Here is an 18,713-nt window from a genome sequence, read left to right as displayed (position 1 = left end):
AACTTTTCAAAGGTTTCTGACTTATGCTTGATTAAGTAGACATAACCATATCTACTGTAATCATCAGTAAAAGTCACATAGAAGCGGTTAGCATCCCTTGTGGCGGTTTTGAAGGTTCCACACACATCTGTGTGTATGAGGTCCAACAAACCCTCACCCCTAGCACAAGTACCAGTGAAGGGTGACTTTGTCATTTTTCAAAGCAAACAAGACTCGCAACTATCATCTGACTTTAAGTCAAATGACTCCAAGACTCCAGCCTTTTGAAGTTGGCCTATGCTCTTCTTGTTAACATGTCCAAGACGACAATGCCACAAGGATGCTTTATCCAAACTAGTGGAAGAATCGATATGTAATAGATTATTTCCTAAAGTTGTCTACAACCGACACAGTTTCATATACGCCATCACAAGGTAATGCTTTAAAATAAAGAACGTTATTATAAAAGGCATTAATACCACCAACTTCATTATCAAATGAAAAAGTAAATCCCTGTTTGTACAGGCCATGAAAGGAAATAATATTTTTCGCCATTTCAGACGAGTAACAACACTTATTCAAATCTAACACTAACCCGCTACTTAGCAACAAAGAATATACTCCAATCTTGGTGACAGGTGAAGCTTTCCTATTCCCCATGATCAAGTTTATCTTTCCGTGCTCCACATCATCACTTCTTCTTGGGCCCTGCAAATCACAACATATATGGATACCGCAACCTGTATCAAGAACCCAAGAAGTAGTATGTGGTGAGTTATTAGACAATATAGTGTAAATACCTGCATGGGTAGGCTTGACCTTCCCATATTTAACATCTTGCAGGTACTTGGGGCAGTTTCGTTTCCAGTGCCTCTTTTCCTGAAAATAGAAGCATTGAGCTTATTTTGGGTTGGAAGAAGGAGTGACAGAACCACCTTTGGTTCCACTTGAAGAGGATCCATAAAGAGACTTTCCCTTGGTACCCTTCGAAGGGGTCTTCCTCTTCTTCCCTCTACTTTGCCCGATTGCCAGAACAGGGGCGGCGGTAGGAGTAGGAGTGGTAAAAACTGATTTGCCTTTAAGACTAGTGTCAGCGGTCTTCAAAAGCCCTTGAAGTTTGCTAAATGTGACCTCCTCCTTGTTCATGTGATAGGTCATTCGGAATTGATCATAACAAGTAGGTAAGGAGTGCAGTATGATATCAATAGCCAACTCCTCGGGGAAGTTCACATTCAACTTGAGCAAACCGTCCACAAACCTTTGTATTTTCTGCATGTGGCCCGTGATGGGTTCACCATCCTTCATTCGGATTGTTATCATGGAAGAGATGATTTCATACCTCTCTTGACGAGCACTTTGATGGTAGCGGTACATCAGGTCTATGTGCATCTCAAAAGGGTAAAAGTCCTCATAGGACTTCTGGAGTTCAGCTTTCATTGTGGCCAACATGATACATGCCACCTTGGTAGCATCTCTCTCATGTGCCCTAAAGTCAGCGATCTCCTCTGGAGTAGCAGTAGACTCATCAATTTCCTTCAGCTCCTTGTCGAGGACATATTCCTCGTCCTCGTAACATGTGACCATCCTGATGTTCCTGATCCAATCATTAAATTTTGAACCATCAAAGATGACTCTCCCACAAAGATTCATGAGAGAGAAGGAGTCGGTAGGGTTTGAGCCAGAAGCAACATTGTTGGAAGACATCTGAAAATAAGAAAGACAAGTTTAGATTAGATATAGAATCCTTAATAAGACACACAAATGTAATATTAAGGCTAGGACCCAACACAATACTTTATAACTTGGAAGAGGGATGCCGTAATCCAAACTATAAAATATTTGAAGGTAGGTGAATGACGATTCACCGATTTCCGCCATGAAAAATGAAATAAATTATTAGGTTTTAATTGAATTGAAACTCCTAGATTCTTTTGAGATTCATTGAACTTTTTCAATGGCATGTTTAAATCTCGATTGTGCCCTCTCAAGTTTGTGACTAGGATGCCGAGGATCACAAACAAGGTGTGAATAACCATGCAAATTTACTTGGTACCCTTAATCCTTATCACCTAATCAATATGTCGGTTACCCACACGCGCTCCACCGATCTATGATAAACATTAAGTCACCCTTTGCAACTCTTACTAGTCCATGTTAGTGTGTCGGTTACCCACACACGCTCCACCAACGACTTTGTAAGGTACAAAGTGTAATTTCATGGGATAACACCAATTTCACATTTTCTTAAAGTAACTAAGATTGGGAATTTATAAAAGGTTTAGTTACTTTATATATTTCATTATACTTTTAATGAGAATTATAGTCATTGTCCTACCCGTTCGGATAACAACCCTCCACCAGTCAAGGAAGCGGTGGGTGAGAATGGACACCCATTAAGTTGCCATTTTATAGGCAACAACCTTATACCCCCCTTATAGACCGACTTCGTGAATGAGGCCTACTAACGGTAAGACTGACTTGCTCTTATATATATATATATATATATATATATATATATATATATATATATATATATATATATATATATATATATATATAAACTTATAATACTATAAAGTATAAGGGTTGAATTTTAACTTTTAAAACTCTAGGGTTTGGAATTAAAGTTTTCTAAAGTGACTTTACAAATTTCAAAACTTGAGGGCAAGTTTTGAAATTATGCAAAACCTTTCAACTTCATAACTTATGAGTTTAATGGTTTATTAAAATGAAGACTTTTCACTTTATGTAACCTATGGCTCTTTAATGACAATTTAAAGAAGTGACTTTTGGTAAACCATAACTTGAGGACAAATTATGGACTCCATCAATAACATTTAGATCAAGAATTACATCATCAAACAATTTGCAAATAATTCCTATGATCTACCAAAACTCATAAGCATGAACATTCATATCAACAATTTCAAGAATCACATAAATACATATAAAACTTGAAATTTTGATAATAACCATTGTAAATGGATTAGCATAATCATTACCACACTAAAAACAAGTTTTATAAGTCCAAAACAGTTTAGGGTAATGATTCTAGTCCATTTCCAGCAGCAAAACTCGAAATTCTGCACACAGGGGCTCCTACTCGCCGAGTGCAAGAACCTACTCGACGAGTATGATGCTCTTTCACTTGGACTCGTCGAGTCCCCCCATGGACTCGTCGAGTTCACTGAACAGTGAGCAGAAAATCAATTTTTTCAAGAAGTTTGCATCAAATACAAAGAAAACAAGCCTAGGCTCTGATACCACTGATGAATTTTGAGCATTCTAACACTCCTATGGTGTACATGTAACCCTAGAAACCTTGGATCTATGTTTTCTCTAATATTCATGCAAATTTGATTTTCCAAGGTTCTCATCCTAACTAGCATGGCATGGGGTACTTGTAATATAAAAACTAGTAGAATGACATACCTTTCTTGTAGCTTGGATTCCTTAAGACCTTGTGAGCCTAGCACCCCAAATGTGATGCCTCAAATGTTTCACACAACACCACAACTCTTGGAATAACTTGAGAGAAGAAAACTTTCACCCAAAAATTGGCTAGCCCTCCTTGTCTTGTAATAGTCACCGATTTTGCTCCATATGAGGTTGCTTATATAGTGTGTCACATGTAGAGTTACACCAAGTAACCCCTAATGTGCATGGCTTTTCAATTACGCCATGATCTATGGGTTATAACCTCCATGAAGCATTCATGGAGCACCCAATGGGTCCTAGCCCAATCTAGTGAATCATGAACCATAAGCCCAATATATAAGAATGAATGATTTACAAATCAATCCCCATATATTTAATTAGTCTCTTTTTTATCACAAAATTAATTCCAAATTAATTCTTGATCAATACTAATTAAATAATACGATTTCATATTAATATATTAGAACTTATAATATATTAACAAACCATAAGTGTCCTTTTCTTATTATGTCTATCCAATTGTTGAGATGTCGATCAACCCAAATGGACCATGTCAAGCCTGGTCAAGGATATACCAAATATAGTTATGGACTTAGACACCTTATCCAACAGCATGGTCCTAAATGCCAAAACCAAGCTAAGGGGAAGGTTTAACCCAAAGAGAAGGGCAAATGCTTGCTAAATCTGATAACTTTATAACTATAGGGAGCAAGAGGAGTCCAGATCTGAAGTTACAACTTCAGATCATGCCCAATACCCGAATTGGCTCACAAATATGCTATAAATGGCCCTAAGCCTTTGCATGAAGAGATCTAGCTAAAGATAAGAAAATGTAACGACTTGTTACCTTCAAAATGATGCCAAGATGAGGTAGAGTCAGTTCCATAAGCTTCTCTTTGCTCCAAGCTCCTTATACTTCAAGCCTTCTTCACAAAATGCACCAAAAACACTCTTTAATCCTCACAAACACTCAAGAACAAGGTCTAAGCTGGTTAGGATTTCTTCTGGCTGTCAAGAGCTGGTAAGGGGTTGGAGGAAAGGGCTTAAGGTCCTTTAAATAGGGTGCAAACCCTAAAAATTAGGGTTTAATTTTCCAGCTCCTACTCGTCGAGTCAGGGTCCTCTGACTCGTCGAGTAGACCTCATAAAATACGGGGCCTGATCCACTTCTACACGACGATTTGGGGGCAACCAACTCGTCGAGTAGGTCCAAGAATATGACTTTAAGTTTTTTGATTTTATACCTGGGAGTCGGGGTGTTACATATATATTGTGAGTTCTAATATATATATATATATATATATATATATATATATATATATATATATATATATATATGATATAACATTGTGGGATTGAAATCCCTATACACTTACCAGGTTTCCCAACCTGACCCACTCAGTTTATTGTATCACAGGTGTCGATACAAAGCTACATTACACTGAGAGAGTAACGGACATGTAAATCACTAGTGTAAATGAATGTAAGGTCTGTTTATGCTTATGTGTACGTATTGACGATGGCATCCCAATGTTTTAATATAAACAAAATACATTTCTTCGGAAATGCTTTAATAATATCTTTATCATGTTTTCTGGGAACAAATTCCACAATATTATTCTTTAAAATGGATACTTTGATTTTAAAATAAGCATAAATAAAATTTTTAAAATGACCGTGAATTTGGGGATATCACAGTTGGTATCAAAGAATTAGTTTAAGCGAACTAGGAATGAGGATTTATTTCTAGACTTAAACTTAGAATGCTAAGCGATGATTGTGAGATGAGTGTCTGCTATATTTTAGACACAAGAACTAGCTTATTTTAGGAAAGATTCCTAGAATGCTTTATGTGCTAAATGATTTATGTTATAGCTATAAAGATGCCTTATAAGCTATTATTTGATCGAATCTATGGTCTATTGCCGACCAGATCTGGAAATTTTATGTGTTCGGATTTCTAAAAGTTTAATTACGGTATTAGAACTGGCATGTAACTTTTTGGAGTGATAAGGAGATTTATACGTCTATCGTAAATAAAGCTTTCCCTATCTTAACTCTCGTCACTACACACCGAACGTATGATTTGGTGTATAGATCGACATGATGGGAACTCGAAGCGGATTTGGAAACACTAATGGGAATGCTAATGCTAATGAGAGGCATGTGATTGAGCGTGCAGCAGAGGTAGCAGCTGCACCCGAGCCAATCACGATGGCAGGATTCCAAGCAATGATTCGCGCTATGATGGCCGAAAAAGGGAGGAAATGAGGCAAATGTTGGTTAATAGGGATGAACCTACTGTACACAGTGTACAGCCTAAACTGAACATTGAATAGTCAGATAGTCAGACTGTCAGTCAAGATGAGCCACGAGTGGTTAGAAGAAACCAACCCAATGGAGGAAATGATGGGTGTGGGTGTAAGTACAAGGATTTCATGGAATCCAAACCACTGACTCTTTCTGGAAGCCCAAAACCGGTGGAAGTCATGGATTGGATCTCCGAGATGGAGATGATGTTTGAAAGTTGCGACTGCAGCAACAAACAGAAGACCGCCCTCGCGGTAACACTGTTGAAGACTGGCGTATTAAACTGGTGGAAGCTACTAGCTGATACCATGCCCAAAGGAGAAGCTAGTAAGATGTATTGGGAGGACTTTCTAGTGCAACTGAGAATGCAATACTGCTATGAGCAGGATATTTAGGAGATCAACAACGAATTTCAAAACCTAAAGAAGGGAAGATAGAGCGTCACTGAGTCTGCTGCAAGTTTTACGAAGAAAATGAAGCTTGTTCCTTATTTAGTTCCAACTGAACTCTCCAAGGTCAACAAGTTTTCCAATGGATTACCAGCAGGCTTTGGTCCAATGGTCAAACAAGCAACCACCTTGAAAGCCGCCATCTGGGCAGCCAAAGAATGTTGAGACCCAGATAAGAGAAAAGGGTCTGGAGAGAACTGAAATTGGCGAGAATAGGAAGTTTGAGGGGTCTTCAAGATCCGACAAGAAAAATAGGTTCCCACAGTCTGACCCCAACAACAAGAGGTGTGGGGATAATAATGAAGAAAAGTGGTGTGACAAGTGTAGAAGGAAACACATTGGGAGATGCTCTAAAGAGATGACCTGCTTCAAATGTGGGAAGATTGGTCACTATGCCGGCGAATACACGACCAAGATAGAAGTCTGCTTTAAGTGTAGTGAAGAAGGACACTTCAAGCAAGACTTCCCAAATAGGGAAGGAGTTACAAAGCCAAACATACCACCAAAGCCAAAGGCAAGAGCATTCCAGATGATCCTTAATGAGGCAGGTGACAGTGCAAGGGATCAGGAGTGAGGACCTATATATCCGAAGATCGGGATATGAACTAGCCATATAGATAGTATCATGTGGTGTAGCTTAATATAAGAGGCATAGTTCAGGGTGAACTTGAACATCTATGTAATCATTTCAAGAAATAATATAAACCTTGGTTTTGTTATATGGTATGTTAAGTTGCTATATGATTTTATTGTGTGGTGACTTGGAAAACTGCGAGACAATACTTAGGACAAGTATGAGTAGGTGTGAAAGGTAGTAGAGGCCTATACTACCGGAAGCACATGACTCGCACTTGGATCAGGAAAAGTCACAAGGTTACCAAGGCGCTAGTAATTGATTTTCGTCTGTTCATGTCTTTCATTACCATCATTTCGGTAATAACTAAGAAGATGATTGTTATTCCGACACTACTGGTCATATCAAATCGAGTCTGACTAAGACGAGTATGTTACATGGTTCATAGAACCAAGATCGATGTAGCATTTGACTTAAGCCAAAAGATCGAAATGAAAGATAATCGAAGCGGTCAATAGAAGTATCGCAATCATCGAGAAAGTAAGAAACTTGTAGCTTGAAATGCTACATGCTAGAATGTGATTGTATCACATTAGAACATGAAGGAATGTATATTACGTTCTAGAATTTGACTCAAAAGACCTGAGTCTAAGCGTTGCATCATACGATGAAAGGTCAAGTTCCAACTCCTTGGATCTCTGTTTCTGTCAATAAACTTGTCAAAAGCGAAGGTTTTGTGTGTGTGTGTGTGTGTGTGTGGAAAGAGAGAGAGAGAGAGAGAGAGAGAGAGAGAGAGAGAGAGAGGGGAGAGAGGTACGATCCATATTTATTTATTAATAAATCATTAAATAAAATAAAAAAATATAAAATTTGTATCAGGAGGGCATTTTAGTCTTTTTAGTTTTCCGATGGACCAAAACCACAAATAAAGTAGCTCAAAATGATCATCAATCCAAAAAAGGTTGTGATTTAAACTAAATTACGAAAAAAAAAATGTATACCGCAGATACCATTTTTTGTAGTTTTGTCTGATATAAATCATTATAAGTACGCTAATGAATGTAATCAAAGTTCATTTTTTTTTCTCATTAAAATCACTTTATTTATTAAAACGTCAAAAAACAATGTGTCGAAAATATATCATATTTTTTAAAAACATAGACCAATTTTTTTTATCTAAATGAAAATTAGTAAAATGCATGGATCACAATCAAAATATACTTTTATTAAATAAATTGGATTATTGATTTTACAAACTTGTATAAAGAAATTATAATTCGCTATGAACATGCAAAACGGAAAAATACAATGATCTTTTATAGGAGTCATAAACGTCTATTATCAAAAAATATGAAGGAATTTGTTGTTAAATATAAGCATTAGAAATGTTTTGACATTAATTGAGAAATGTGATATATTGTGCTTTGATTTTTGGAAAGGTATTTAGTTACAACATTTTTTTTAAAGTAAATTGTTGTAATAGGCTAATAGGAATACATAAAGGTGGGATGATATAATAAACAAATAAATAAAAAAATATGTTTATATTGTTTCATTTCACACGATATGTTTATAATAAACTAGGTTACAACCCGTGGGAACCATGGGTAAAAAATTTAGAAAAAATTTATATTATTAATAAGACTTAAGTTTGTTTAACACTTTTTGTATTGATTATTTAAAATTAAAATTAATATATATTTGTAAAAAAGTATATAAATTTGAATAGATGTTAAAAAGAAACACAATGAATAATTTAAATTACAATGCTATACAAAAAATAAAATATAAAAAATGTAATAAAAAAAATAAAAAACACAATTGTTTGAAAGACACATACAATAATAAGAAGAACAATGGCAGAAAAGTAAACAAAGAAAATATAAAGACAAAGTAAATTACCATTATGTCCATGGAGTACTAATAATAAGAACAACAACCAGAGATTGAAATATAAAGTTATATCGTTGGCTCATGAACGGCTAAAATAAGAGAAAATGGATTAATGGTCATTCTTGTTGAGTGAAAATTACCATTATGTCCCTAGAGTACTAATAATAAGAACAACAATCACAAACTGAATTAATGCAATACAAACATTACGAATGTACTATAATAAATAAAAACATTACAAAATTGATAAATTTAAGAAGGTATGTTGAGAGTTTGGGATTTACATTTTCAATGAGGTGATAGATTGTAGACAAAAAAAAAAAAAAAAAAAAAAAAAAAAAAAGCTTATGCAACAGCTTCTAATTGGAAATTACCATTATGTCATGTAGTACTAATAATATAAGAACAAAGTCATTAATGCAATAAAGTATGTTCAAACATTCAAACAAAAATAAAATAGAAAGACACATAAAAAAACAAACTATATGTCCCTGTACATTAATTACCATTATTTCCCTGGACTATTAAAATAAAGCATATTCGAACATTAAAACAGATAAAATACAAACACCCTCTAGAATCAGTGTATGTTTGTGTTTATAAACAATTAATGTTAAACGATTTTAATAGCATCCTACATAACTGGTCCTGTGGCATAAAAAACACATGAAACTAAAGTACAATGCTATAATGGATGTGTAAATTTTCTTTCTAAATTCAATAGTAGTACCATAAACAAATAAACATGCAACATACACAAATATAAATCACACCATACAGACATACCACTTATGCAATTAACAAAAGTACTTTGGTATTTCTTGAATATAACACACCAAAAAGCCGTGTACTTAGTGTATTTTGATCTAAACAGGGACCGTTTATGTTAATAGTTTGTAAATAGGGAAAAAAGAAATCCAAAAAATATACACACACAGCATACACAAATACCACTTATGCATTTTTACGTACTTTTGATTCATACAACCAAAAGAGGAATAAAATATACGAAGAACATGGGGAATGAAAGAAGAAGAGTGAAGAAGTTAAGAGGCTAAGCTGATGTATCGAGGTTATGTGCTGCAGAATTATGATTAGATGTATTTATGACAGGATAGAAATATAACTTTCACAAGTATAAAGATATTATTATCAGAATGTATAATGTATAATTAAAATTGACTTATACATCGCGGATTAAATAAAATGTTTAATTTTTTTTCAGGATTGAGATTATAAAATGTAGAAGGGCGTCCATGTTTTAAAAAGGGATTATTGGATTGTATTATTAAAAATTAAAAATGTCTTATATAATAATATTAAATTATAACATTATTATCTTATATAATTTAATAATGTATTTAATATGCTAAACGTATTTGTTATATTTGATTATTATACAAAACAACAAAACTAATATAAAATCTAATATTACATTTCGTTATTTTGTTTATTTCTTTATGATGTCAATTTTATTCGTTATCAGTCATTTATTTCATCTACTTAGTTTAGTCCCAAAAAATCATAACCAATAATAACAATAATATAATAATTATGCATTAAATAAAAATATATTTTCCACACACAAAGCTGAAGTTAACAATAATAGTTAAGCATTAAATGAAAAGATATTTTTCATACACAAAGCTGAAATAAAGCAAAGAAATTTTTTCAAGTCTTTAGGGAAGCATATCAGAAGTTCTTGATTACCCTCGTCTTTTAAAATCAATTTGTTTGAGTTTTTGTCATTCTTTAAGAAAATGTTTTGAGACTATTGATAGCAGGTGCCTGTGTAAAGAGACTATTGGATATCAGAAGTTCTTGATTACCCTCTTCTTTTAAAATCATCTTAGAAAATGGTATAAAACAATTAAAAAAATGTTACTAAAAGTTTCATGTTAAAAGTAATAATTTGGTTATAGATATCACTATAACCATGTAAGAACAAAACCGTAGCGAGACACATAAATTTTCATATCAACATGATGGTTAGGAGTATCATGCGACAACAATGGCAGGGGTAGGGGTATATCAAAAAAATAAATACATATACACATGACCATAAACAGTTAAGCAGTCACACACACAAGTAAGGCATTTACTCACGAAGGTAGCAATTTCTGCTTTCATGTTAGGCCACCAGTATAACTTTTTAAGATCCAGATACATCTTATCTGAACCCGGGTGGATGGAATATCGAGTGTTGTGCGCCTCGGTCATGACCAAGTCTCTGAAGCCACCATGTTTCGGCGTCCAGATCCGGTCCATGAGGTATAAAGCTCCGCCACCCTTGACTTCCAAGTTTTTATCCATTCCTCACAGGGATTCACCCGCCACATTTTCAGGCTTCAAAGCTTCGAACTGAGCCTCCTTAATTTGTGTGGACAGATGCGAATGGATAGTCATAGTTAATGACTTGATTTTTCGACCAGAATATTCCTTCCGACTTAGGGCCTCTGCTACCACGTTGGCTTTACCCGGATGATAACGAATTTCGCATTCGTAGTCATTGAGTAGCTCAACCCACCGTCGTTGTCTCATATTGAGCTCCTTCTGGTTGAATATGTGTTGTAGGCTTTTGTGGTCTGTAAAGATAGTGCTTTTCGTACCATACAGGTAGTGTCTCCAGATCCTCAGGGCAAACACAACTGCTCCTAATTCGAGATCGTGTGTGGTGTAGTTGACCTCGTGTGTCTTCAGCTTCCTTGAGGCATAGGCGATGACTTTACCCCATTGCATCAGAACACAGCCGAGCCCCTGGTTGGATGCATCGCAGTATACTACGAAGTCTTCTATCCCTTCGGGGAGGGATAGTATCGGTGCGGTGCATAAGGCTCGCTTCAGCGTTTGAAATGCCTTTTCCTGTTTCTCTTCCCAGTCAAAGTCCACGCCTTTCTGGGTCAATGTTGTAAGGGGTTTCGCGGTTCGAGAGAAGTCCTGTATGAATCTGCGACAGCGAGGCCTAGAAATTGACGAATTTCTGTAGGCGTCTTCAGTGCTGACCAGTTCTCGATGACTTTAATTTTGGAGGGGTCCACGTGGATTCCTTCTTCGCTAACCACGTGACCTAAGAATTCGACTCTGCGGATCCAAAATTCGCATTTAGAGAACTTCGCATAGAGATTCTCAGATCGTAAGGTTCCTAGGACTTGTCGTAGATGATCACTATGTTCCTCCTTACTTCGAAAGTAGATAAGTATGTCATCGATGAAAACAATAAAGAACTGATCCAAGTAAGGACGGCATACCCTATTCATTAAGTCCATGAATACTGCGGGCGCATTAGTCAATCCGAAGGGCATCACTACGAACTCGTAGTGTCCGTAACGAGTTCGGAAGGCTGTCTTCGGAATATCCTCCTCAAGCACTTGTAGCTGGTGATACCCGGATCTCAGATCAATCTTGGAAAAGTAGCTCGCCCCTTGCAGCTGGTCGAATAAATCGTCTATGCGAGGACGAGGGCAACGATTTTTGACCGTAAGCTTGTTGAGTTCCCTGTAATCAATGCACATACGAAATGATCCGTCTTTCTTCTTCACGAATAAGACCGGTGCTCCCCAGGACGAGAAGTTTGGTCTTATAAAGCCCTTGCTGAGTAGTTCGTTAAGTTGACCGTATAGTTCTTGCATTTCTGCAGGTGCTAGACGATAGGGCGATTTGGGTACGGGGGTAGCCCCTGGAACTAAGTCGATCCTGAATTCAACTTGACGTTGGGGAGGTAAACCCGGTAGTTCTTCTGGAAAAACGTCGGGGAAGTCGCGTACTACGGGGAGGTCTTTTAGGTCTTTTGTTTTCTGGCTCGTATCGACAACATGCGCCAGAAATGCACGATATTCCTTGCGCAAGTACTTCTGGGCTTGAATACTTGAGATGATACTAAGGCTCGTACTGGGTTTGTCTCCGTAGATCAACAAGGTTTCGTTATTCGGTAGGTTTAGACGGACTGCTTTGTCGAAACACAGAATATCGGCGCGATAAAGACTTAACCAGTCTATGTCTACAATGACGTCGAAACTCTAGATAGCCACGGGTATGAGGTCGATTGGGAATGAACGATTATCTAGTGTGAGTGTACAACCTATGTAAATCTCGTTAGCCCTCTCTATCTTTCCGTTAGCCATTTCTACGACGAAGGTTTCTTTTAGTGTTTGCGGTGCTTGATTAAGTAAGTGTTTAAATTTTTGGTTTACGAAGCTCCTTTCTGCCCCACTATCAAATAAGACGCATGCATATGAGTTATTGAGGAGGAACGTACCCGTGACTACTGTGGGGTCTGCCACTGCTTCATTGTGGCCGATAGCAAGTAGTCTCCCTGCTCCTCCCGCATTCCCAGCTTTAGGACAATTTCTTTTGAAGTGCCCTGTCTCGCCACACCCGTAGCAGGCCTGACTCACCCCTGTACCAGGGACTTGGGTGATAGGTTTGGGTGGTGTTCTGCAAAACCGGACAGTATGGCCCTTCCGGTTGCAGTTGGTGCAGTGCAATTCCCGGTAGCGGCCGTTGTGATGGAAATTGCACTTAGTGCACTTGGGTAGGTTCCCTGCATATGGCTTTACTGGTACAGGGGCAACAGGAGTTGTGGCAGCATGGACAGCCACAACCTGTTGGTTCTTGGAAGAGGGTTGAGTTGATTTGCCCTTCTTTCGGTCCCAACGCTTTCTCTTGTTGTCGGCCGTTTTGGTTGGCGCGGAGGCAGCCGTTGTAGTTGTTGTTGGAAGGGAAGGAACCTCGTGATCGATCAGCCTTTAGGCCAATTCCTTGGCACTATCAAAGGTCGCAGGGTTCGATGCTAGAACGTTCCCTCGATACGGGGGCACCAAACCCCAGATGTATCTCTCGACTTTCTTGCTTTCAGTGGGGAACATGTTGGGACTTAGGGTCACCAGATCGCTGAATCTAGCCGTATAAGCCACTATGTCGGAACCCTTCATCTTAAGGTTCCACAGTTCCTCTTCAAGTTTTTGAATTTCACCCCTCGGGCAGTATTCCTTTGCCATCAGATCCTTCAGTGTCTCCCAGCCCATAGCGTTAGCTGCTACCAGTGAGAGTGATTTGACATGGCCATTCCACCATGTCAGGGCCCTTTCGGTGAAGGTGCAAGCAGCGAACTTTATCTTGCTTCCTTCAGGGCAAGAGCACATCTCAAAGATTGCTTCTGTTCTCTCGATCCATTGGGACAACACAATAATCCCTCCGGTCCCGTTGAAGTACGTTGGTTTGCAGTTGATGAAGTCTTTATAGGTACACTCCTGTGTACGTGGATGGATCTCACCATGGCTAGAGTTGGTGCCCGTCCCAGCCCCACTAGCACCACCAGAATTTACTTGGGCCATGGATGCGGTCACAGCTGCCTGAAACATCACTGCATCGAACTGCGGAGGGGGTGGTGGTGGTGGAGTTTGATTTACAGGTCTGCCTCTGGTCGAACGCTTGCGGGGCGGCATCTTTTACTGGAAATTCATAGAGATGATGATAATAGTAAGAATCAATTGTAAGCATGATGAGAGTGTTTCATGGACTAAATCACCATAGTCCAACCACCAGATAGAGGCATAACAATAGAGTAGAGAAACACAAAGGTAAAGACTTTCCAATAGATTAGATAACTGTCAATATTACTGGTATTAATGATGTAAATGAGTTCGGGAAAAATGACCTAACAGTAGGTCTTACATCAAACCATAAGGGAAAATGTTGAAAGCTTAGGAATCTAATTAAAGTACTTGAGAGACATGAATATTTTACAGACTAGAGCTACATCGGCATAGAAGAGAAAGGCTATTCCTTAAACCAAAAGAAAGATGGGCTAGGCATCTTCTACCGACGACGGGTATCCCTTGGGCGAACCCTCAGCTCTGCCAGCTGACGTACAACTTCTTGAAGTTGTCGCTCATGCGCCCTCTGACGCACTCGGAGCTCTATGACTTCAGCCCGGGATGCAGTTAGTTGTTGCTGCAGAGCCTCATTGGTTCTCTTAGTCCTTTCCATAGCCTCTTCGAGTTGTCGAATGCAGACCGTGTTAATTCCAGAGTTGGCATCCACTTCCATCACTCAGTCGATGGCTGCTCGACCTTGCTCTACATTCTGAGCAATCCTGCGGACCATGATGGGCAGGACTCGGTCAGCTGAGCCTCCCTCGTTTATGTTGTAAAAGCTTCGGTCTCCGTTGAAGGGTAAGGGCTGACCCTCCTCATCGCTCCAATGGTTCAAGGTTGTCGCCCACAAGGGTGTGGGGCCTTGAAATGCTGGTCGGGGGTTGAGGTTTGGGACTGGAGCCTGTTGGGGTAGGTTGTTGACTTCTGGCTCGAAGTCAGATCCATCCGAAAAACCTTCTGCGAGGTGATCATCCAAAGGGATTAGATGATCCTCTTCTGGCTCATCATCGAGCCACCCACCATTGCCTTGGTTGGGAAAATACGGATCGTAGGGGAGATGGAAGCCAGCCATGCTATCTACGCGAGAAAAGGGGGTATAAGAATCTTATAATAATAGACGTACTACTCTAAGATAATTATAAGATGATCCTTACTAATTACTTCAATACTTGCATAGTGCATACCAGTTACATGTAATCAAAACATGATAGACCTTCGAATAAGTGACCCTAACTCTAAATACACAACCAAACAAGGAACAGGAAGTAAAGCAAAGGTCACAGATTTCTAAGTCTATAACACCTTAGTCACATATAACTTTAACGTATCCACTTAGCAACTATTGACCTACTAGTAAAGACCTTTTTAGTTCTCAAATAAGTAATTATAGTAACACAAAATACTCCTATAGTATTTTAGGTTTATGTTTTGTTCTAATGTTCTCGTTGTAGTAGTGTTGGTAAGTTTTTAGACTTGTTGCAACACCACAACCATTCTTAGGCACATGCTAGTCACTCCTCGGAAAATATAGTTGACCAGGCTATATCCTCCCAGGTTTGACTATATGTGTCTAATGTTGGATTATGAGCATTCTAACACTCCTAAGTGTACATGCAACCCTAAATACCTTGGATCTATGTTTTCTCTATTATACATACAATTATGAACATCCAAGGTATTATCCTAATCTAGCATACAAAATAATAAATATAACAAGATAGAATACATACCTCTTTGATGTAGAATGTCTTCATGAAGCTTGAGTGCCTAGTGCCCCAAGTGTGACACCTCAAATGGTTCACACAACACCAAATACACTTGGAATAACTTGAGAGAAACTTGAACACTCCTTGAAATCGTCTAGCCCTCACACTCACACATTAGTGCACGATTTCTTGAGCCATGGGATTCTTTTATATGGTGGCTATTAGGGTTACACCATGTAACTCATAACTTTACCCATTCCTTATGCTCCATGGATTTTAACCTCCATGGAGTATCCATGGGTCACCCCATGGACTTAGTCCAACATAAGGAATCTTGGATCACAAGCCCACATATATAAGAATGAATGATTTACACAATCAACCCATATATTTAATTAGTCTCCTTTTGATCACTTAATTAATTCCAAATTAATTCTTGATCAATACTAATTAAATAACCTTATTAATATATTAGAACTTATAATATATTAACCAACCTTAAGTGTTATTTCTCTCATTATAGTCTATCCAAATGCATGATGCCATGCAACCCAAATGGACCATGCCGGGTCGGGTCAAGTCTTACCAATTATAGTTATGGACTTAGACATTAATCCAACAGTCTCCCACTTGGATAAGTCTAAAATTATTATTGCGTATGACTTCAGGAACCGATCAGCAATCGTAGCTCTCAAAAGCTTCTGTCGAACTCTGACCTTGTCGATGAACTCTGACCTTTGTCAATGACTTGTCCATTAGATAAGGGATCATATATTCCTCCATTCTAGATATCATATGGACTGAGACATGGATTATCAATCATTCTCTCTGTCCATTTGTTGTTTCCCGATTTCCGATTCATGATGACTGACTGATTGAACAAATCAAATCAGTCCTGGCTTGGCCAAGCACTCACATGTATCATCTTTAAATCATCGAGGGGCCCACAGATATCGCTTTTATCCCGAAGGTAAAAGGAATGGATAAACTTCGACTCATATGGCTTGTTCTACTACTTGTTGAATCATACACAAAGGCACGTTTTATAACATCGAGTTACCAATGCGTTTTCGTGCAATCAATGTATAACCAACTCGTAGTAACAACTCATATCTCTAGGTTTGAAGAATATAAGATATTATCGTCTCATGATCACTCGTGATAAAATCCATGAAGTGATTCAAATGAGCGCGGGTTGAATCCAATACTCAGAACTTATGAGCACTCATGAGTGTTGTAGCACCACTTTTGTCCACCAACTTGGACCTCTACAAACCAACCCATGACAGTCTTGATTCATATCTACTTCCAACATATGACCGACTGTGGATGGTTTGAATAACTTAATCATTCAGGAAGAGCGACTTAGTTATTCTGGAAGTCAAAACATGCAAAGTGAAACACAAGAATAAATGAATCAAATATGGTATCAAACCCTATGAATATAAATAAACACTTTTATTTATCACCATACTGATTACTCATTATTCATTGTTTCGGATTTATCAACTTTATACTTGAATTTAAAACAATAGTTGTCCCATGCTCCAAGCATGTACACTATGTTTTCAAAACACTAGTCATGCCATACACCAAGTATGCATACTATGTTTGTCTATGATCTTTACTTTGTAAAATAGATCAATTGAACATCACTCCAATGATCCTCTTTTCATAGTCCCAAATCCTTACTGAAAATGCAAGAATTCCAAATTCATGCCATTTACTGAAATCTGTTAGATTCTAAACTTATATGCATTGATCCTCTTAATGATTATGCACGAAGTCAGAAAGACTTGACAACAATCATTACAGAGCATTCCAAAGGAGATCAGCTCCTTGGAAACATCCTTCTTTCATTAAGTTTCCTAATCTTACACAGATTGAATAATTTCTAACTTTGAAACATTTCCATATTCCATTTTGACTATCACTTCTGAACAAGAGTTGCCTCCTTACAGATTATGTCAATATGGTCCTTCCAGAATTAACATTATACTTCCAACTGTCCTTGAGCAACCAACCTTTGGTAAACCTTAGATTATCCTCGACAATTGCTTAATCATTTTAGTCATATCCAATTCTAGACCTTTTCCCTTCATAATGCCCCAGGCATTTGGAAAATTTTAGAAAGGATGAATATAGCACATGTAATCGATCCTATATCCGAAGCATATGGGACACGATTCATGATGTCTCACATAAAGACTAAACCAGTCTTTTGCTATAATATTTCCATTTCAATTTGCCAATTTCTCAAAATTCAGATTATGAAAAGGGATGTCGTAATCATAATCGAATTTTAGAACGCAAATAATGGACCCATATATAGAATTTCCTTATGTTGAGCCATTCCAACATGAAATTCATATATATATCCTTGATTAAATACGATTAAAATCTCAATCTAAGCTTTTAGAATTGAAATGAAGTATAATTTCCTCTCCCTTAATTATAGCAAAACAACTTTTTCAACCCCTGCAACCTCACAAATTGAAACTTTTGTTTTCTATAATTAACATTGCTAACTTGCAACCTTTGTCATAATTATCATGCTCCCACTAACATGATGATTATTAGCATAACACTTATGCTCCCACTAGCTTTGACATGTACTCAGAAATCAGCTGACTTTCTTACCAAAGTTCAGATTTCTGATACTAGATTGTTTTGATAAAACTTTATCAAAATCATACACCTCTCTTAGATAGCTCACATGTGTGTCTAAACAATTTTAGAACTATGAAAAGGGATGCCGTAATCATAGTCTCAATTGTTTAGACCTTTGCCACTTCTCACAAGTCCATGTTAGTGTGCCGGTAAACCACACACGCTCCACTAACGACTTTGAGAATGCAAATATCACAATTGCTATCTAGCTAAAATCTACTTAGTGAAAGTGTTTCCTCACCATCATTTTCATGAATCGGAGAGAAACCTTATGACACTTAGATTTAATAGTGTATGTGTTCTTATCCATGTGAATTTGT

Source organism: Lactuca virosa, chromosome 5 (assembly GCF_052849685.1).
Source record: "Lactuca virosa cultivar CGN04683 chromosome 5, Lactuca_virosa_CGN04683_v6, whole genome shotgun sequence".
NCBI lineage: Eukaryota > Viridiplantae > Streptophyta > Magnoliopsida > Asterales > Asteraceae > Lactuca > Lactuca virosa.
Note: the sequence above shows the minus strand (reverse complement) of the source record.